The sequence below is a fragment of the Antedon bifida genome, chromosome 4, assembly GCF_963402885.1.
Source record: "Antedon bifida chromosome 4, ecAntBifi1.1, whole genome shotgun sequence".
NCBI classification, from domain to species: domain Eukaryota; kingdom Metazoa; phylum Echinodermata; class Crinoidea; order Comatulida; family Antedonidae; genus Antedon; species Antedon bifida.
The window spans coordinates 14,401,269-14,423,331 of NC_136229.1; the positions used below are offsets into that span (position 1 = coordinate 14,401,269).

Sequence of the window (22,063 nt, forward strand, 5' to 3'; positions counted from 1 at the left end):
TTGCGTGCATTATCTAATTCACACAGCACCATTTTTCTTTAGCGTCTTTTATTTTCGCAAAGTCTGAAAAGTCAAAAGTAAAGTATAAAGTGTCATATCCAGTATTGCTTTCATTTTTTAGTCTACATATATTTCAAAATGAAGGGATAGCGTATAACAAAATCAATGGCTGTAAATACAGTAGTTCCGAATTTTATTCTTGATACAATTTGTTTTTATTTTAATAATTTGTCAAAGTACTTTTATCAGAGTGCGCTTTTATTGTACTTGCCCAGGCAAAGTATATAACCACCCACATAAGGCATAACCCTCCTCCGAAGCCAATGAATGGTACGTGCTCGCATTTGGCACACTGATGTTTATTGAGGGGCCGCACACGATAGGCTATATTACATTCCTGAATTTTAAGGATAAACGCTAAAAAAAGGCAAAAACAGTAATTTGACATGTTTCGTGAGTTGTTACGTCACGTATCAACTACGCAACCTCCTCTGTTGTGTACCACCATGGCGAGAGGGGTTGGTGAATTTTGTCCAGAATGGGGAAATATTTTGTCCAGAATAACGACAAAAGCGATAGGTGGCGCTATACAGTGTATAAACCATCGTGTCCAAAATAGGGAAGCTGTCCAAATAGAGAAATCTGATTTGTCCAAAATGAGGAAATTACTGTCCAGAATGGGGAAGTGCTGTGTCCACAATCGGAAAGCTGTCCAATATAGAGAAATCAGATTTGTCCAAAATGGGGAAATTTCTGTCCAGAATAAGGAAGTGCTGTGTCTAAAATAGGGAAGCTGTCCAATATAAAGAAATCCGATTTGTCCAAAATAGGGAAGCTGTCCAATATAGAGAAATCCGATTTGTCCAAAATGGGGAAATTTCTGTCCAGAATGGGGAAGTGCTGTGTCCAAAAGAGGGAAGCTGTCCAATATAGACAAATCCGATTTGTCTAAAATAGTGAAATTTCTGTCCAGAATGGGGAAGTGCTGTGTCCAAAATAGGGAAGCTGTTCAATATAGAGAAATCCGATTTGTCCAAAATGGGGAAATTTCTGTCTAGATTGGGGAAGTGCAATCCGATTTGTCCAAAATGGGGAAATTTCTGTCCAGAATGGGAAAGTGCTGTCCAAAATAAGGAAGCTTTCCAATATAGAGAAATCCGATTTGTCCAAAATGGGGGAAATTTCTGTCCAGAATGGGGAAGTGCTGTGTCCAAAATAGAGAAGCTGTCCAATATAGAGAAATTCGATTTGTCTAAAATGGGGAAATTTCTGTCTAGAATGGGGAAGTGCTGTGTCCAAAATAGGGAAACTGTCCAATATAGAGAAATCCGATTTGTCCAAAATGGGAAAATGTCTGTTCAGAATGGGGAAGTGCTGTCCAAAATAGGGAAGATGTCCAATATAGAGAAATCCGATTTGTCTAAAATGGAGAAATTTCTTTCCAGAATGGGGAAGTGCTGTGTCCAAAATAGGGAAGATGTCCAATATAGAGAAATACGATTTGTCCAAAATGGAGAAATTTCTTTCCAGAATGGGGAAGTGCTGTGTCTAAAATAGGGAAGATGTCCAATATAGAGAAATACGATTTGTCCAAAATGGAGAAATTTCTTTCCAGAATGGGGAAGTGCTGTGTCCAAAATAGGGAAGATGTCCAATATAGAGAAATACGATTTGTCCAAAATGGAGAAATTTCTTTCCAGAATGGGGAAGTGCTGTCGAAAATAGAGAAACTATACAATATAGGCCTAGAGAAATCTCGATTTTTCCGATTTGTATAAAAGAGAAACTGTCAGATATGTAGAGAAATTCAGAAATTTTCAAAACGGGGAAAGTTTTTATCAAGAATAGCTGTTCCGCATATAGAGACTATCCAATATAGGGAATGTCTCAGTTGGAAGCATTAAATTAATATTAATATTGACGTCTGGTAGGCCTACTACTGAGTCTGCACATCAAGGTATGTTGAACCATATTAATTAATAATGATAATAATAATGATAAAAATGATAATAATGATAATAAAAATATAAATAATAAAAAAAAACCAACAACAACAATATAGTAATAATAAAAAAAATGACAATGCTGTGGGTATCAGTGGCTGGATCTCAATGAAAGCGAAAAGCTAAATCAAAACGATAAAGTAAAACAGCCAGAAAAGTTAGCAGAGCTTTCGGGCAACGCTAGCCCTTCATCAGTGCAAGTGCAGGTACTTGGACAAAGATACATAAATGGTGACGATACCTAACACGTTTCTCGGACAGGCGACGTAGAATTGTAAAATTGTCCAAAGTACCCTCTAGGATATTACACCAAAGTCAGATCAAAATTGATACAATCAGTAGAAAATATATATAAATCCAAAGGCACAATACTGAAAAATGACAATGCTGTCGGTATCAGTTGCTGGATCTCAATGGAGATACAAAAAAAAAGGCGAAAAGCTAAATGCTGGTATGCGTGACTTTTTTTAAATACAGTTAGTTTGCAATTCGTGCGCGAAACTATTAGTACGTGCTTCATTCTAGACGTTGGAGTAGTAAACAACCCCACGAAAGTGACAGTGGGCAAACTTGTAAATGATAGTTGCGATCGAATTAGTTGCAGATTTTTACAAGGGATGATACCGCCTCTCGTAACTACTCATTTTGGTCCTAAATAAATCGGAAGATTGGATGCGTAACTGGCTGAACAAAGCAAAAACCAAGCGTAGACAGCTCAGACAATTTTCCAACAGGGAAATCAGTTTAGGTCAGGTCTATGCGATACTTTCTTTCTCAAGTACGATAAGAAAGTTCATGATATACAGGACATTGACGAGGTGAGTAGAGCCCCGTATCTCTCCCACCCTTACGTCGATGCTATATTCCTTGATTGGGAAAAAGCATTTGACCGTGTGAGTCACCCTAAACTATTACGTAAGCTCCACAATTTTGGTCTATGTGGTCCAATTTTGAAATGGATGGGCTCATTTCTTACTGATCGTTGCCAACAGATTGTCCTCAATGGACTGATATCTGACCGTACACCTGTTGTTTCAGGTGTACCTCAAGGGTCGGTACTTGGCCCATTACTTTTCAACTCGTTCGTTTTTGACCTCCCTATGTCGATCACCTCTCAAATTAGACAATATGCCGACGATACGGTGGTGTTTAGGCCAATTAGATGTGAATATGATGCGATATTACTTCAAAAAGATCTAGATAACATCGATGAATGGTGTCAAAATAACATGATGAGACTTAATGCTAAAAAAGTTCTCCATATTACTCGCAAACGTAATCCCATTCATGCTCGTTATCATATTCACACTAATGACCTTCAAGCAGTTACCTCCTACAAATATCTTGGTATTCACTTTGAAAGAAATCTCTCTTGGTCAACGCATGTGTCCGCAATTACCACAAAATCTCTCCAAATTGTCGGATTCATAAAGCGTTTTGTGATATTTAACGACCCTGTAATTTTGATGAGGCCTTTTAACGGTTTATGTAGGCCCATACTTGAGTATGCTGCCCCTGTTTGGGTGCCTCATCAAAAACAACATATTACTAGCATAAATAAACCTCTTCGAAGGATCACAAAGTTGTGTGCTAATGGCGATTACGAGCAACGGCTCGAACATTTAAATTTACCATCTATGGACCAGAGAGTGTGTTTTCTCAGTATACTTTTTATTATGAAATGTATGTATGGTCGAATTGATCTTAATATTCACGATTTTTTTTATTTTAATCCAAGGTATTCCGAATCAGTTATTTTTAAACACAAATATGCCAGAACCTTTTAAATATTCATTGTACACTAATTTTCCTAGAGAGATTCCTAATTATATTAGAGAACATTCTTTATTTAGTTTTAACACATTTGTGACAGCTCTTCGGTTTTATGTCAGGCAACTTTAAACTTTTTATTTTTTTATCTCTAAACAATCATTTTTATCTGTACATAATATTTATATATATATATTTGTTAGATTCAATTTTAATGGTTGTTCAACTTGATGCCTCGCAATTTTAAAATTTTTATATCTTTGTATTTTTATGGTTTACTTATATGTTCATACTACCGATGAAATCAGAAATTTTGTTTTAAAACCCTTTATAATAACTTCCTTAAGATAGAAATATGGAGCAATATTGTAATAGTGCGAACTAATAATTATTATCAAATCTACGTTTCGCGATACATCTGAGATAGATGAGGTAAGTATCAAAGGTGGAGATTTGTCCCGAAGTTTTCCATTGCGCTCGCATATTTCAGAACTAAGCCGAAATTTATATTATATAGATGTTAAAATACAATACACTTAAAATCATCATCTGGTAGAAAAGAATGATTATTTTGGTATCAGTATCAACTTTCAATTCATTTAGTTTCCTTTAAAATATCTCTATATTGGCTTTGCCACCAAGTAATTTTGAATTGGAATTCCATTTAAGCTTATCACTTTTTGAACTTCGATAACATTGGAGTTTGCGATGTAGGATTCGGCTATAAAATCTTTGGGATATTCACATCATGAAGAAACCACTGCTTTAGCCATTATATTAAAAACACGCTTGTTGAAATTAAAATCAATTAATCCTCGACGCAGACATGTCAATAGAAAGATCACCATTGTATACCCTTAGGCTAGGCAATCTAACATTTTGAGTGAAACAAATGGCAAACAGAGATTTTTCTCTTTAAATGGTCACATGATGAGGAGATCAAGATTTGAGCATGACACTTATGTCACTCATCTCGATGATATGCAAGTTACCTTAAAGATGTATTGTCCCTTGAAACACAAAAAAATGAAGGTCAGAATATTCTAAATTTAAATTGGCCATATCAAAGTAATATTAAAGTTATTCACTTTAAGTCGAAAATTCGAGCCAAAAACAACAATTTTACGTAATTAACAGCTAAATTAATTTGATTACATTTAGTCTGGAAAATCGTCGCGAGCGAAAGTAAACAAAGATTTCAAACCATGATTATACATTATGCATGATGCTAATTAGGATTGTTTACAACTCGTCACGTTTGAGAATGTGTTTTCACACAGATCGCGAGGAAGTTTTATGATTATGCATACAGAGTAACCAAATAAGCGCGTTGCATTATGAGATATGTTTTGATCGAAAACTTTGACTGGAAGTCAAAGTTATTTTTTTAACCAAAAAACGTCTGTATTTCAGTAAAATGATTTTTTTTGGACTAATTTTTGGTGAAAGTTAATAACTATTATGATACTTCAAAATGACCCACTTTTTTTCGAAATCTTTTATTTTTTATTTTTTTGGAATTTGACAAAGGGACAATACATCTTTAAATATGCAAATTAGGGTGAAATTACATGGTTACCATATCTCAAAAATTGCTAGTCAGAGAGAGCTGATTTTTTCACTGATTTATTCAGAATGTATATATATATATATTCAGGTTGAAATTATCAGACCGTTAGGATAGAGTGCTCAATACCAAGGTAGAGCATAAATAAATAAATAAAATAACAGCAGAAAACTTGGTTACTTCATTGAAGTAACCAAGTTTTCTGCTGTTATTATATATATATATATATATATATATATATATATATATATATATATATTTATATTAATTGCTCTAATTAAACATTTTACGAAAAAATGACCGGAAGTACAACATTCGACCCTCAACCCCATTTCTCAATGTTTGCATACATAATGTGATTAAACTGTCTGTAGAGACTTTATTTTGCCCTCAAATGACTCAGATATAGGTTCCTAATTGCCAGCGTAGGACCACTTTGCAATTCCCAAAATCACACCTTTGTCGCACACCTCGAAAATATGCAAATTACACACCAAAAGCAAAACTCCGGAGACACTCTGGAGTTGACGTCCCGCTGTTTTGGTGTGAAAGGTAAAATCAAGCAACTCCGGAGTTTAAAACTGCGGTGTTGAACAGTTGAACATTTTCCGGAGAGCGAATGCGGGGACACCCCGGTGTTTTGGTGTGAAAGGTACCAACATCAAACTCTGGAGTTTTTAGGTCAAAAGGTCATCCTCACACGATCACTCATTGCTTTAGTATTATTTAAAAATAATTAAATTAATTAATAATTTACCATAAGGCAGAAGCAAGTAACCGGTTTACCATGTGTGCATTGATGGCGGACATGGCCACTCTCACCACAGAAATAACACCAGTCATTTGACATTTGTTCCAATCTTTTCTTCCTCCTTATTGGTATTATTTGAGTCCATAATTCATGCTATATACTAGAGCAGGTTCCACGTTGGTTTAGATGTAATCTATCGTTTGTGAACATTGAAGCGTCAAGTCCAAAAGTTCTTTAATCATTAATTTGTGTGATCGAAAAAGAAGTGTCCAAAAGTAGAGAATAACATTTCGTTCGTTTCAAACACTCGAATATGGCATATACCAGATATGTATACTATATACATATACGTTCCATATAATCATTGGCCAATTCGTAGTTTGAATTACTATCATTAGTACCAACATGAACTATAATGTTTGATACATGGTCATTTCTTTAATATAATCTTGGTAATTCGTTTGACAGTGGCACCCCGGAAAGTTTTCACTGATGTGTTGGTTAGACCAGCGGTGTTTTAATGTTCTTAAGCATTGAATTTACTAGATTACTGTTCACAATTGAGTAGATTTCTCTGATCCATAAGGTTATTGGTTTGAGAACTATTAGATGGAACAAATTCAGTGGCATTCGGTTGGAATTCTTGTAGGGTTTGAAAGCTGTTTGTTGAGAGAATTGATGGTGTGTCTATTACGATGGGAGAACTACTAGTTGTATTTGCAATTTTATTTTCTTCTCTTTGGATGCTACGATCCTCTGTTTGGAAACCACATTCAGCTATGTTTTTGTCGGTCTCATATGTGAACATTTAAAAAAGCAATTTGTTTCACTTTGGGCTGTTTTTTTTAGATAGATTCAATCAATCAATTAATCAATCAAAGTAACATTTATTTCCCTTATAAGGTCATAATAAATAAAAATTAACAATAATTTGATTAAAATAAGAGGCGCAAAATTAAGAAAGAAATATTTCTTACAAAAAACGCTGCTCGCTTATTGACGTAACAGTTTTAAAGATATATTGTCCCTCTGAAAAATATTTTTTATTTCAAATTTGTTTTTAAATTTGTCATTTTATTGTCACATAATAGTTGTTTTACCTGAAAAAACGTAATTAAATGTCTGTCAGACAATGGTTTTTGAATTATAATTAAACGTTTCTTTTCTCTTTTTATAATGTGAATTTTGTTACAGAAGTGAATAACTTTGATATGAAACAGACTCAATTTAGTTTATTTTATTGCTAAGGTCAAGTCTGGAGGTCACTTCATCACACCTTAGATACTTCAAGTGTGAAGTATCATATTACAAACAAAAACTTTCCTGGACTGTTTTGATAATAATTCAATGATTATCTGACAGCAAAAAACAGTATTGTCATGGGACTCATAAATACCAGAAATACAGTTGGTACCTATAAATTATAGTCGAGTTTCCATTTTAACAAAAATGTCAAAGTGTAGTACTAGCCTATAACTGCTGCTTGATTTCATCTAATAAATGAGTCATCTCGTGTGACGTAGCGGGCTAGAGCAGCAGAGTGAAAAAAACAAAGCTATCTATATAAACATAAATTCCATTTTTGATTACTTCAAAACAGCGCCCTCTAATATCTGTATAACTAAAGGGGAATCCCCGATATTTTTCGAAACCGGAATTAGCTGAGGCATTGTTTTGTATCAACTAGGAATCTATCCATACTGTGTGTTGTGGAAACGCGGATGGCTTTATAAGGTTGGTGATGTCTTTTCTTTCTTTGTGTGCTTATATTTAAGTAATATCACCTGTCAGTTACTCCATCTAGCTACCTTTACCTTGGTTGGTTGTAGAAAGACTATGCGCCTAGCCTACTAGGCCTCCTATACTAGTCCCACTACACTAGACTAGGCATCTACTAGGGCCTACCTAGGCTAGGCCTAGTACGGGTCCTACTACAACGGGTCCTACTAAACACCAAACGGAAACAAACGAGACTCAGAATGTTGCAAATACCTATTACAACTTGGCGCTAATGCAGTTTCGTACCCACCCCATAAAATTACTCAAAATTGTTTCAGTAGGCCCTACTTCATCTACTTGATTAAATAAATAATTGATAAACTCCAACTGGAGTATCACTCAATATGTGAGTAGAGGTTCAGGAGGGGAGAGCTAGCTTGATCTTGATTAAATAAATTCAGTGTCATCATAAGTAAAATAAATTCTAGTAATTGGATGGAAAATGCTTCATATCACGTTTTTATTATAAATATATATCATTGTATTACGTACATTACATTTCAATAAATTATATCTTTCTGTTTTTGTTCCATTTGTATTTCCATGTGAGTACTTTCATAGTTGAATAAAAAAGGGTAATTTATATATATGTTATACAAATATTAAAACTGGGAAACCATAACATTAGCGTTTCTAGTACAGTGATAACATTACTAAAACAATTAAGTTGTCAAAAGCTTCTTGTTTATTGTGTTATAACAATAAAATGTATCTCAGGACTGAACGAAGTACTGTATAAATTTATGGTACATTTCAATTCTTTGACGATGGATTTCTGAAGGGTGCTCAATATTAATTAATTAAAAATAGTTATAAATAACAAATAATTGATTTTTTTACAATTTTATGCTTGCAGGATGTTGTAGACAACTCGTGAGTAGGTTGGATAAAGATTTTGAGTAATTTTAAGGGGTGGGTACGAAACTGAGTTTTGAAATTTCCATGTTTAAGTGTAATTAGAACTGTATATTTAAGGTTATATATATATTATTTCTATTCGTTCTTCGTAAATGGGAAAATGGCAACTTTATCATCCTCAAAAAGTTAAAATGACGGAATTTCATGCTAAGCTCCACCCACTTTGTTAAAGCTCATGCATAAATTATGCCGCCATGTTTCTTAAAGTCCCTAATGTCAATACCGTCAACTGTTGACGCTTGTTGAACGGTTTTGATCAATGTTATGCTGTTCGTACAATCGTTGTAGTGCAGCCTACTGTATATGAAGCGTAATAAACAGCATGTGCATGTTACGATGCATTGAGCAATAGCCTAACTCATCACCGTGACGAGTTCAAATCTAGTTTCTTTTTCTTCTTTCTTTCTGTAATTTTTGTGTCTTGCGTATCTATAAAACGTCTGTCTAAAGTGATACTCATGATTAAAACGTTTTATAGAAGCTGTTGAATTGTAGATACAAATTCATGTACAAATTTTGTGCATCAAATGTTGTGACGTCATCATACTGTATGGCCAGTTGAATTATAAAAGTCGTATTGTCATATTTTACATCATCAATTACTTATCCAAATTTCTTCAACACGTAATAATATGTTGTTCACTGTTCAGACAATTTTTTTTCCGAAATTGGTATCTTCGTCTTTCATTTTGATGACGTCATGTTAACAATTAGAACTAGAACTTAATTATAGGTGATCATTGTGATGACAGATAATATTACTGACTGATTATGTTCTACAGTAGACAATATGCGCTAGTAGTTATTAAAAATGTAAATGTGCTCAACAAATGTGATAACGCCCACAAATGTTAAAAAAAGACTTTTTCTTCCACAAATGTAAAAAAAAATCCAATCAAATTTATTGCTAGGCCCAAACAATTTTGATTGAGTTAATGTATTTATATATATTGTATTGAGTTGTTTCAATACTTGTGTTCACGATACGTCTGTTAGGGTCCTCGTTAACGCGTTGCATTATTACCATTTTCTGCTCGTGGCGCGATAAATCGTTGGTTTAATGTACATACTAGGTCAAGACGATATTTGTTATTTGCTGCGCGCGTGCACAATACTTCAAGGTCAAGGCCATATTATATCATTGTTGCTTGTAGTGTGTAGTTGTTAACTCGTTGGCTTACTATTATGTACGTATATTTCCAAGTCGATGTTCGATGTTTTTTTGCACGCGCACACGATACTACAAGGTCAAGATTAAATTGCAACTTATATGTAGTGTGTGATTGTTAACTCATTGGCTTACTGTTATGTACGTATAGTTCCAAGTCGAGTATATAGACGCATGATATGCAGCATACAGTGGGGCGGCTGTGGGTCGCCCTACACACAGACGGAAGATCAGTAAACTGTAAAAGTTAAGGTATTATTATTATTCTTGATTTATTAAACAATACTATATACACAGCTAGTATAATTAATATAGTAAGCAGAACATACAATTAAACACTCTGGCAAAAAAAATCCTAGTAGAGCTAGTACTAGTGTAGGACTAGCAGTAGAGTAGAGGAGTACTGTATTGGGCTTAAACTAATACCATGGAGGAATAATGCTAATCTGCTCTAAGTGGACCTATTGTACACCTAACTTCTATCTATGGTAAATTTTACATTATTTATATATTTTATCCATCCTGATTCCTGTAATTTGTGAGTTGCTCGATGCGTATGAAATAATAATAATAATATAAATATGATAAAAATAATAATAGTAATTAATTTAGCCTTAAAAGTATGTTTTTGTCAGTCACATAAAACATATTTATTTTTTCTTGCAAGTTGGTCAGTGTTGTGTATACTGTGTGATGGTAATGAAATGAAAATCTCATCTGTTAAATGATCAAGTCAACATAGAGAACTTATTTCTCAGGTACGGTTAAATATTCATATTGTATTTTTACGACTAAATTCATGTTCCCCTTTCAGTTGGAAAGAACGACTATTGACAAAAATGCAAATAACAGGAAAAGTATAATTTAATAAAATGATCAGCCCTGATAAATCTCAGATGTTGAATAAAATTATTTTGCATTCATCATTCTCTTAAATATTATGAATTCAATGGCCATACAGTATTCGATTAATGCAGCTTGTTTGTTTATTTTGTTTAATTTAGATTTTGCAGATATTATTCAAGATGACCCATAAGAAGCTAATATTTGTAGGTAAAAGGTATTACAGAAGAACTTAAAGCTGGAGGTCCAGTTTACACACATGGCTCATGTGCACCTAAGGGAAACAAGTGAATCTTTCGGAAGAGTAGGGGATTGCCCCTAAGATTTATATACTGTATTTTATTTTTGAAGGACAGCATTTGAACAGAGGAGACTTTTGTATATTGAATTTGAGTGATGCATACCACACTTACACTTTATTTAAAAATTTAATATCACCTCATATATTTCACATTATCCCTTTCACTGCTAAGCATTATTCCCACCTCTGTGCGTAATATATATTAAGAAAACATATGATATTTTAATAAATTGCAAAAAAATACTAATTGAGATAATTGTGTTATTATTTTTGTGGTGTGTGATGGGCAAAGGGTTAGTCTACATTTAGGTATGAAAAAAATAGTAATTTGCATATTGATGACGTCATTACAGGTATTTTGGATTTCGTGTTTTTTATTGAATCAATAATAAAAACTATATTTTCTATAAGAAATTCTTATGGAATACGTTTTCCAACTGGATATTGATGAAGATACGTATAACAAATAAAAATATAAAAAAATTTTAACTATTTTTATTGTTTTATACAAATTATGCACAAATCAAAGTTTTGAGGAAATAATGACCTTTTTGCAAAAATATACTACTATAGTACAAAAACTAACTATTTTTTTTTTTGCGTGTTGTGATAAACACGATGTTGCCCTATTGGGGCGGGTGAATTTTGTTACTTTCAAAATGGCTGGCATGACGTTATTATGTGACGTCATGGTTTTTTGGTTTTCTCTTTACTCATCATCCTCTTTAGAATAGTCCAATTTTGTGTGGTAGGCCCTGAAACAATCTTTATCGGCATGCAAACCTGGGTTACTTGGGCAATCTTTGCAAATCCATACTGTCTTAACCTCTCTTCCAGCACTTGTGCGGTGACCACGAGCCCAGCACACCCGGCACATTTTGTCTTTCTTGTTTTTTGTGTTGCCGTCTTTACTTTCTCTTTTCACGGGAAAGTGCTTTCCAGTTAGCCTTTGTACTACTTCATGACGTGTTACATCTTTGTTCAATCTAGGGCTTGAACACACAAGTACTGTCAAAAGATCTTTGAAATCAGCCAAAAAATCTTTGGTAGATGGCGTGAACTTCCGATGGAGTTTGTGGGCACTTAGAGCACACTGCATGAACATTCTGAGAGCTATTTTCTTATACCACTTGTATGTTTTTCTTACAATGCTCACGCTGTGCAGCTGTTGGTCCACCATATCAACTCCTCCCATGTTGTAATTATACGCAATTATACATGATGGCTTGTGAATAAGATTGTTGTCTTTGTCATGTTTTGTAGTTGGGATCATAGCGGCCCTGCCTTCTGTGGTCAGCATGCACACTTCTTTTGGTTGGTTGTTAGATTTGTTTTTTAGCGCCCGGAACTTTACCACTAACATGTTTCCTGTTTGCGACTTCATAAAACATGATTTACCCTTGTCAAGTGCCTTTGTCCCTAGATCAGTGGGGTAATCGGAACGCTTTGGGTTGACAGTGCCACAAAGGTATGTATCGTGATCAAGAAGGTACGTAGCCAGAGCTGGAGATGTATACAAATTATCAACATACAGTGTGTGGCCTCGGTTGAGAAAAGGCTGCATCATGTTTATAGGAATACGCTCAGTAACAAGCATTTGAGGATGAGGGTCTGGATGATCTCTGAAAATATTCTCAGCTGAATATACAATAAAATCAAGACATACGCCATCCGATGTACATAGTTCATAAACTTGATTCCAAAACGTGCACGTTTTGTTCGAATACATTGTTTGAACAGCAGTCTCCCCTTGAACAAAAGCAAGGATTCATCTACACAGAGTTCTTTAGATGGCGAATAAACACGCTGCATTCGTTCTCGAACCATTCTGATGAGAGGCCTAATTTTGTAGAGCCTGTCCCTATTGACATCCGTGGGGTCATGTGCAGGGTCTTCATTGTTTGCAAAATGTAGAAATTTCATTATCAGGAAAAACCTATCTCTGTTCATTATTTGGCCAAATATAGGTGTTTCTATCAAATCATCAGTGCTCCAATACATTTCTAGTCTAGGCTTGTGAATAATACCCATCAGTCCAAGTAAACCGAAAAACGTCTTCATTTCAGGAACGGTAGTGGGAGACCATTGATGAACCCTGGATCGATTTTTCAGTTTATCACGGTTTGCATTGATGAACTGCTGAGCATATCGGTTGGTCTCCTCTACAATATGCAAAAATATATCATCAGTAAAGTACTGAAAAAAGAACTCCTCAATTAAAGCATTATTACCAATTCTAACTTTGAGTCGTTCACCACCAGAGAATGGAATTTGCTTTGGTTGAAAACTATCATTTGGATCAATTTCCCAATTTATCTTTGGGTTCTTATCTCTTGCAGGCCCCTGTCCTCTAGCACGAGGCCGGCCCCTCTGACCTCTTGCCTGACCTTCTCTTCCACGTATACCACCACGAACACGTGGCCCACGTTTGCCTCCTCTATTGCCACCGCATACACCACGTCGATCTATATTGCCAACATGACCACGCACAACTGGCACTGGCTCATCATCATCAACTGATAAACGATCAGAACTCACCGATTCATCGTCACTGTCCTTGCTCGCTTCACTGTCACTGTCCACAGACATATCTATAGTTTCATCCTGTGATCCATGGCCTACAGGTTCATTATCCACATCCAACGAACAATCAACACTCATCATAGAATCACTATCATCGGAACTATAGTCAGCAGACGGGTACGATTGACTTGAATCATTGACATCAAAGTCATCCTCACTGTCTGAATCAGCAAATATCTGATTTAAAACTTCACTAACATCGTATAGCCTTTGTTGCGCCATTTCGCTACTCAAAACAACTTTCCAAGATAGAAATAACTAGTCGAGCGATGGAAAACTTTATAGAGGCCGCATGATTTTCAAGACGATAATACAACTATAGAAAAAAAAAATTTTACATTAAAACAAGCAATACACTTATACTGTTGAGTAATATGAGCTTTATTGAATTGAACTAATGTTGCTTGTCTGAAGACTGGAGAGAATATGATAATCTATTAACTGTTCACTGAGTTGGTATATTGTGGAATTTATAATTGCTCTAATGGGATTTCTAATGGGAGTTACTATAAACAGGTCCAGTGGTCTGATTTGCCCTAGCTTTCACTGAGGTGAAAGTGATGTGACATCCCTCCTTTTTAGTACAAGGTGTAATTGTTCATTAATTTACATGGTGCCTTGGGAATATGCTAAATTTAATTATTTATTTAATTTATTTAGTTATTTGGGCTATTTGAAGCATTAGTTTAATATACAGCTTTCTGTTCATATTAGTAATTACGATTGTACATAATTTTTGTACAGTTTTTTCATTTAGTTCATTCGACAATGTTAAGCAATAATATAATAATATTAGAGTTCATATTTTTTTATTAATTATTATTCTATAGTTCAAGTGTTATTGTCCATCAACGTTCCCCTTCTTTCGAGTTTTACTTCTTGTTAGTGGTGGAGTGTAAATGGTGTTTGTTTATCAATTGTCAAATGGTACGTATCTGGTTCAGACGAATGCGTTGGTCTATTCCGTATTTATTTTCGATTTCGTCGATATGTTCCATCTGTAGTTTCTATGATGTACGATCTTGGCTGAGGTAGTTGATTAGTTACAATACCAGGCGTTCATGTTTTTTTATGTGGATGCTGGATTGTGATGTTTTGGCCTTTAGAAAGCGTTGGAAGAAATTTTGTTCTGTTTTTATCATGATGAATTTTTTGATCTGTCTGGCATTGTACTAATTGTTTTTGTATCGCGTATTGTATCGCGTATTGTATTGTGTTTTGCTTTCAGGGTTGTTAGATTTTATCACTTCCGGTAGATTTGCTTGTATGCGTCGTCTGTATAATATTTCTGCTGGACTTGGTAGATGTGAGTTTATTGGAGTTGCACGTAAGCACAGCAATGCTAAGTCTGGGTCGGTGCCGGAAATTTTGCATTTTCTAAGTGTTGATTTTACTGTCTGTATCATGCATTCAATAAAACTGTTTGATCTGGGGTAGTGAGGTGAGCTGGTGGTATGAATTATTTTCCAATCTTTGCAGAATAGTTTGTATTGTTCCAACGCAAATTGTGGGCCATTGTCGGAGATGATAGTGTGTGATGACCCTTGTTCTGCGAAAATGTGTTTCGTTGCTTGAATTACAGCACTGCTCGTCACATTTGTGGGCATCTTCCTTATGAAGAACATTTTGCTGTAATAGTCTGCTATGATTAGATAGTCTTCTGAATCAAAATGAAAAAGGTCAATTCCGAGAGTATGCCATGGGCGTTCTTGTATTTCCATAGGAATTAGTGGTTTTAGGTTGAGTGTTTTGGAATTGTTCACAAACTGTGCATCTCTCGCACATTTTTTTGATATCGTTGTTTTATATGCCCGGCCAATATACGGCGGTTCATGTAGTTGATCCAATATGTATGTTCTCATTTCATTTGGTATAACAGTTTGCTGCCCTTTTAAAATGATGCCGTTTTCTACGGTTAGCTCGTCGCGCATTGACAAATATTCTTTAACGCCTTTGGAGAGCTTAATTTGTTTTTCTGTGCATCAATGTATGTAAGTTTAGTGTTTGATTCCTTTAGGACTCCGCTTTTGGGATATCCTTGTACGTTTACATGATTTGGGTACATATTTTCAAATATTCGCAACGGAGAGTATTAAGAGTATTATCCTCTGCTCCGGTATCAACTTTGATGTTCAGTTCAGCCATTTGGTTTTCCATAAGTGGTAACTTTATGTCAAGTTAGTTTAGTGAATTTTTCACTAGTGTTGATGCTGCTCATGCGCACTGAACCAAATGTCTATTTTTCCATATGGTGTTCAAGTAAGTAATCATCCGAGTCAGATTCATATTGATTCATTGAGTGTATTCCACTTCTAGATTTTAGTTTGCCTTTTCCATGCCTTTTTTATTTTCGTTTTTGTTGATGACGGTCTGTACTTTGATCATTACGAGGATCCATAATTTTTTTGATGATCTACACATTTTGGCCCAATGGTTTAATTTACCACAGTTGTGGCAAATCGAGCCATATGCTGGACATTCTCGAGGGCGATGCATTTGTCCACACGCTTTACATTTGTTTTTGGCATGTGACACGTAGCTTATTTTTGCATGCTGTGTATCAAATTCGTCTAATTGCTTGTGGTGCATGAGGGATGCCTCATGTCCCCTAGCAAGGGTTATGGCCTCCTCAAGTCTGTATTCTTGGTTTCTTTTTGGAGATCTTTAAATATGTTTCCTATGGTCATTTGTTCTATGATTCTTGATTCTTTTTCTGCGGCTGTAAATGCGCATTTTTCTGCATGGAATTTAAGTTTAGTAATGTAGTCATCAATCGACTCACCCGGTTGTTATTTTTAGTTTCTGAAGATACATTCTTGAGACACGGAAATTCGATTGTGGCTCTACTTGCTCCTCAAACTTCTCCCAAATAGTATTGCTATTCTCCTTCTCTTCTTCGGTCCGATTTGCCCTAGCTTTCACTGAGGTGATGTGACACGCAGTGAAAGGGTTAATATAGACAATAATTTGATGGTATGATGTATTGCATAGCCCTCTCTGATAAAAAAATATATGATAGACGCCCTCAGTCGTCCTTCTGGCTTGAAATTCAAAACAAACGTTAGAAAGTTACTGATTTAGAGGCTAATTTTTCACCAAATGTTTGTACTTTTCATGGAACTCTATCATTTTAGCATTATGGTATTTTTATATAACAGCCTATGGCGTCAAAAAGTATTATCTTTGATGAGGCACGGGATGTTGTTCTAGGCTACTTTTCACGTTCGACGTAAGGCCATAGTAGAATTTAGCATTCAATGGATTGTTGGCAATTCCTTCAATTCTTACAATACGCACCTGGAAATCATAATCAAAAGAACAATGTCATGTATTGTTTGGGTGTTTGCTGGGGAAATTCCCAAGAATCAACATAATTGTGTTTTTATAATGGTTTGTGATATAATAAAAACAACTGTTTAAAGGGAAAATGTATGAAATTTATGGAAAAATGTGGAAAATGTAGTACAGAACTGGTAAAGGCTATATTTTGTGGGCTATTCCATGGTAACTTTTGTTACATTTTTTGAGTATACAAGAATTAGTGTTTTATTTTCATATACAATAACCGTAAGGGTAAATGTTTACTGTAAGGGTATAGTTTAAGAATATATGAACTACAGTATACTAGACAAGAAGAAACCAAAAATAATCATATGTTCAACTTCGATAGAATGTTAAATATCTAATATTTAAACTCTTGCTATAAAAAGAGATGACCAAAATACTATACTTAAGAAACATTAATGGGGGGAATTCATGGGTATCGTCTAGGACATACACTTAGTAATTTCTGCGTAGAAAAAATGGCTATTTCAAATGTACGTACCGCAAGACATGTCGTTTACAGGAACGAATAGATAGACACAGTGATTCGTATGTATTCAACTAAAATAATAGCACCCTGAGAATTATGTATCTAACAGTACCCACACCGTCACGTACAGTAAATGGCGACCAAAATGGTTAATACGGGTATATTTTCAAGAAAGACATTCATTAGACATCGTATAACACGATCGGAAAACACCCCTATTTGGGACAAATCGTTGAACCTAAATTTGTTTTTGTCAATAACTAATTAGTAAACAGAGTTACATAGGTGGTTGACATCAGTACCGAAAGTACGAACCAACTATATATACCATCGAGTAAAAATTCCAGAAGTTACGCATGATTTACCGTATTTTAGCCTTACGTAAATTTATATAGATATTCGTATCCCACATGCATTGTTTTCTAACAACAAACGTCTAGCAATTAAGGTATATTATATATTGATCTCTCGTGCATGTGTATATAATTGAGGGACTAGTGCTGTTCTGCCGTACCACGCCAAGAATGCTAAAGAGTCGCTATCCAATCGGGTTTGAACTATACCATGAAAGCCCAGTGGTCTAATGGTTAGGACATCTGCATATCAAGCAGGAGGTCCGGGTTCGAATCTCGGTTGGGGCGACTTTTTCTCATTTTCACAGATTTCCTCATCTTATCGTTTCAAATTAATTGATACATTTTCAGTTTTACATATACATAATACAGTGTATATATTTTAACTTTTATGTCTCATCAATTGAAATGAGAAGGCTTTACAACAGTACTCCTGACATTAAGGGGGAGGGATGGTGTTGTGGATGCTGATTGAATCTTTGAACCTAAATTTGTTTTAATCGTCAATAGCTAATTATCTAACTCAACTTAATTAGTAAATAGGGTTACTGTATGTTAGGTGGTTAAAATCAGTGCCGAACGTATGAACCAACTTTATAAAAATTAGAAGCAACGTGTGATTTACCGAATTTTGCCCTTACATAAATTTATATACATGTACCATAATTAAGTTATTATAGTCATTTTAAGTCCCATTCCCTACAAGCGGATAACTCCTTGTAATCGTCTTGTTTTTTTTTCTATGTCTTCTTCTTTCTTTCTGTCACTTTTTGTGGCTCTATGTCAACATATGGACATATGAAGTTGTGCAGAATTTATTTTAAAGACGTCAGAGTTGCACTTTGTTTATGCATTTCAATGATTGATCATTATTTGTTTTTGTAATTTTGTGAAAATTTAAGTCATATCAAGGGCAAACCTTCTGTGGATTAAAAAAGTCATGTTTTACAAGAAGTTAGACGCGCACAAGCATTTAAAGTTTCAAATTGCGCAAAATTAATTTATTTAACTTTCTACGCGATTCATGACATTTTGTCAAAAATGCCTCCGCGAGCAAACAGTTTTACGCATACAGTGCGCACAGAGCATGAAAATCATGTTTTTTCTCATGAATTGTTATTTCCAGCCTTTCCTATTCATTTTTAAAAAGATTGACATTTCAAATTAAAATTATGTCATATGAACACGTTGATTTAGACAATTTGCGTGCGTTGTAGTTGCAAAAGTAACAAATTATCTTAAAAATTATGCCTATTTTGAATCTATTATACAATGGTGATGACCCCCAATTTTTTTAACTTAATATGTAAGCAGATATGTTTTAGATATGAATTCATGTAGAATCTTTACCTCTCGGATGTTGTGACGTCATTGTATGGCCACACGAATGTAAAATATAGGATTTTTGTCTCTTTCGTTTTTGCTCATCACATTTAATAGAGCACATCACTTATCCGTATTCCATTTCCCCCAAGATTTTAATATTGTCTAGGTCATGAACGAACGAACAAAATCATGTTTGTAATCAATCTTCACAAGCATACTGTATATTATAATTAAACCAAATTTAATTTAAATAGCACTCGAGGTACCGAGATCGAGCCTCACCTTGTGAAACGAAACGAATGACGATTTTTTTAAAATTTTCGTATTGTTTGTTAAATTTTATTTCTTAATGTATTAATTAATTATATGCCTGATTTATAATGAAATCTAGTGAAACTTATGTATTTATTATTATGTAACAAGGGTAGTTTATGACATATATACGCGGAGGGATCTTTGAGCGAGTTGTTTTTATTCAAGTGACTCGATGTGCAGTGATACCGGCTATTGCTTTTTTTTTAATTAATTAAATATCATGACAAAATCAAGATATCTTTTAAAAAATCAATTATCTTTATTTAAATCAATGCATACTGTATCTATATATAAATTTACGTAAGGGCAAAATTCGGTAAATCGCGCATTATTTCTAGAATGTTTACTCAATGGTATATAAAGTTGGTTTATACTTTCGGTACTGATTTTAACCACCTGATGTAACCCTGTTTACTAATTAAATTGAGTTTGATAATTAGTTATTGACAATTAAAACAGGCAGTCTCATTTCAGGCTTAGGGAGTGCAGTTGAAAGAGTGTGAGTTATAACCATATATGGCACTAAGTCAGGATTGAACCCCAGACCTTGGGATTGGAAGGCAAACACCAACCTCCATGATACAGCTCCTCTCCAATGGCTGTTAATGGTGAAAACATAACGACACACAACATAACATAAACATGCTTCATAGTTTCTTTTCTCCAACTACAAATTGCTTTTTAATTACTCCTGTAAACAGCTTGATTACATAATTTTACAAACGAAACTTTATAGTATGCGTTTTCATAAATAAGTGAATAACCATATACATATTTGTGTTTTCATTGACGAGTTTGTAATAGTAACTTCAGTAACTATTACAATACTTATTTGTTATACGACACAAGACAAGTGTATCCGATATGTACGTACATTTATTTGAAAAAATAAAATCAAATTCCTTTTATAAATAGATTCCCAGACCAGCAATAATGTGTTTCTGTAAAAGACTTTAAGTATCCCTGGAAAGCTTCCCTTTGAGTTGTAATAAAAAGTTACATATCAGCAGCTTTATATACAAATGATGTCAAAGGGAGATATAAAGGGAAATCCCCTATTCTTTTCTTTATGTACAGCTTGTTAATTGTGTGAAGTCTAATTACCTCATGCTTCCTTGTTTAGTAAAAATATTGTTATTGTTTTGTTTAAGGTATAAGATTATTGTAGGCCTATGTACTGTAATGAAAAAGGCATTGTTTTTGGTTCGGTTCGGATTAATATTTTAATTGATTGTATTCATTTCATGGATGACATTTGACATCTTCTCCAGGGCAGTGTTATAAAAATAGTACTGGAATACAGTACTGCACTGCTTGATGAATAATGTTACTGTACTACTGTACATATGGAATAGAGAAATGAAAGATAGTACCCGGTAGAATAATATAAAGCATTCATTCTCACGCTTAAAGCCTAATTATTTATTTTTAAAAAACATTGCACATTGTCCTAATGGCAAAAAAGATGTTGTAACATTACATTTTTATGTGTAATTATAAAACTGATTGCATCACTGTTGTCATTATCAGGATTCATACTGTAATGTTGCCAGCAGAATGAGGGCACAATTAATCATCAATTTTCAATAAAATCTTAGGAAATCATGACTACTGTACTAACTTGACTGTGAACGACTTGTTAATGGTTGAAAGGGACAGCCTCTGCTTTGATTTTGTGAATTATTGAGGCTTTTAGAATGTATATTTTTCTTCAGTTCCCAGCCTTTTAAGAGGACTATATAGTAGTAGGGAACTTTTCTGTGCCAGTTTCCAATGTGGTGTGCATATACAAAGCTAGCACACAAAGTCCTTTATGATATTGAATTAAGACAAATAGCAGCATGCTCAGCAACACTTTCCAAGTATAGATTCACCATATTACCATTGTAAAATGACTAGGACTAGCATACCAGGATGTTGGGGAAATTCCCAAGTCCCAATGGAATATCAACTATTTTTTAATGTATACTTTTCCATAAATGGAACCAGTGATGATGGGGACAGTAATTATAATTTAGTAATGTAGCATCATATAGCAATATTACTATCCAGTATTGTAGATAAACTAATTAGTTTAAAGACCGTGCTTTAAATGCACAATCCATATTGCAATGCTAAAATAAAACATAAACAAAATACTGTACGTTATATTTATAGATATTGAGCTAAATGCTCAATTGGAAGATTCTCAACCTTAAAATGCAGCTTTATTTAAATAGTTGTTTTAGTGCTACAATTTCAGAAATATGTATGCAAACAGAATATTAATTGACAATAAATAATTATTTATTACACTACAGTTTTTTACATTGTGACATTTGCAATGACAGTATCGTTAATAATAAAATAATTAAACTTAAACTAAACCTAATTCTTTTGTTTTTTATTTATTGTGAGGAAATTGAGAATAGTACCCCTTTTACAAATATGCGTGAGATGGTGATATTTTGATTAATCTAGAACATTTACACTGGTTGGTATTTTGCAGTGTAAATACATTCAACCAGTGTAATTTCCAGGTTAATGAATCAGGTGTGAAATGGAAATCTGGACATGACACAGGTTTGTTTTA

General features: G+C 34.3%; 1 protein-coding gene across 2 annotated transcripts in view; it reads left to right on the plus strand.

Annotated features, from left to right (window-relative positions):
* Positions 1–7,762: 7,762 nt before the first annotated feature.
* Positions 7,763–22,063, plus strand: part of LOC144840154 (uncharacterized) — a 38,830-nt gene continuing 24,529 nt past the window's right edge. Inside the window, exon 1 of one of the 2 annotated variants that reach the window (XM_078695856.1) lies at positions 7,763–7,825. The gene's annotated coding sequence lies outside the window, so the exon portion shown is untranslated. Of the gene's footprint in view, positions 7,830–22,063 lie in introns of both variants that reach the window. The other variant, XM_078695857.1, reaches the window with a different exon arrangement.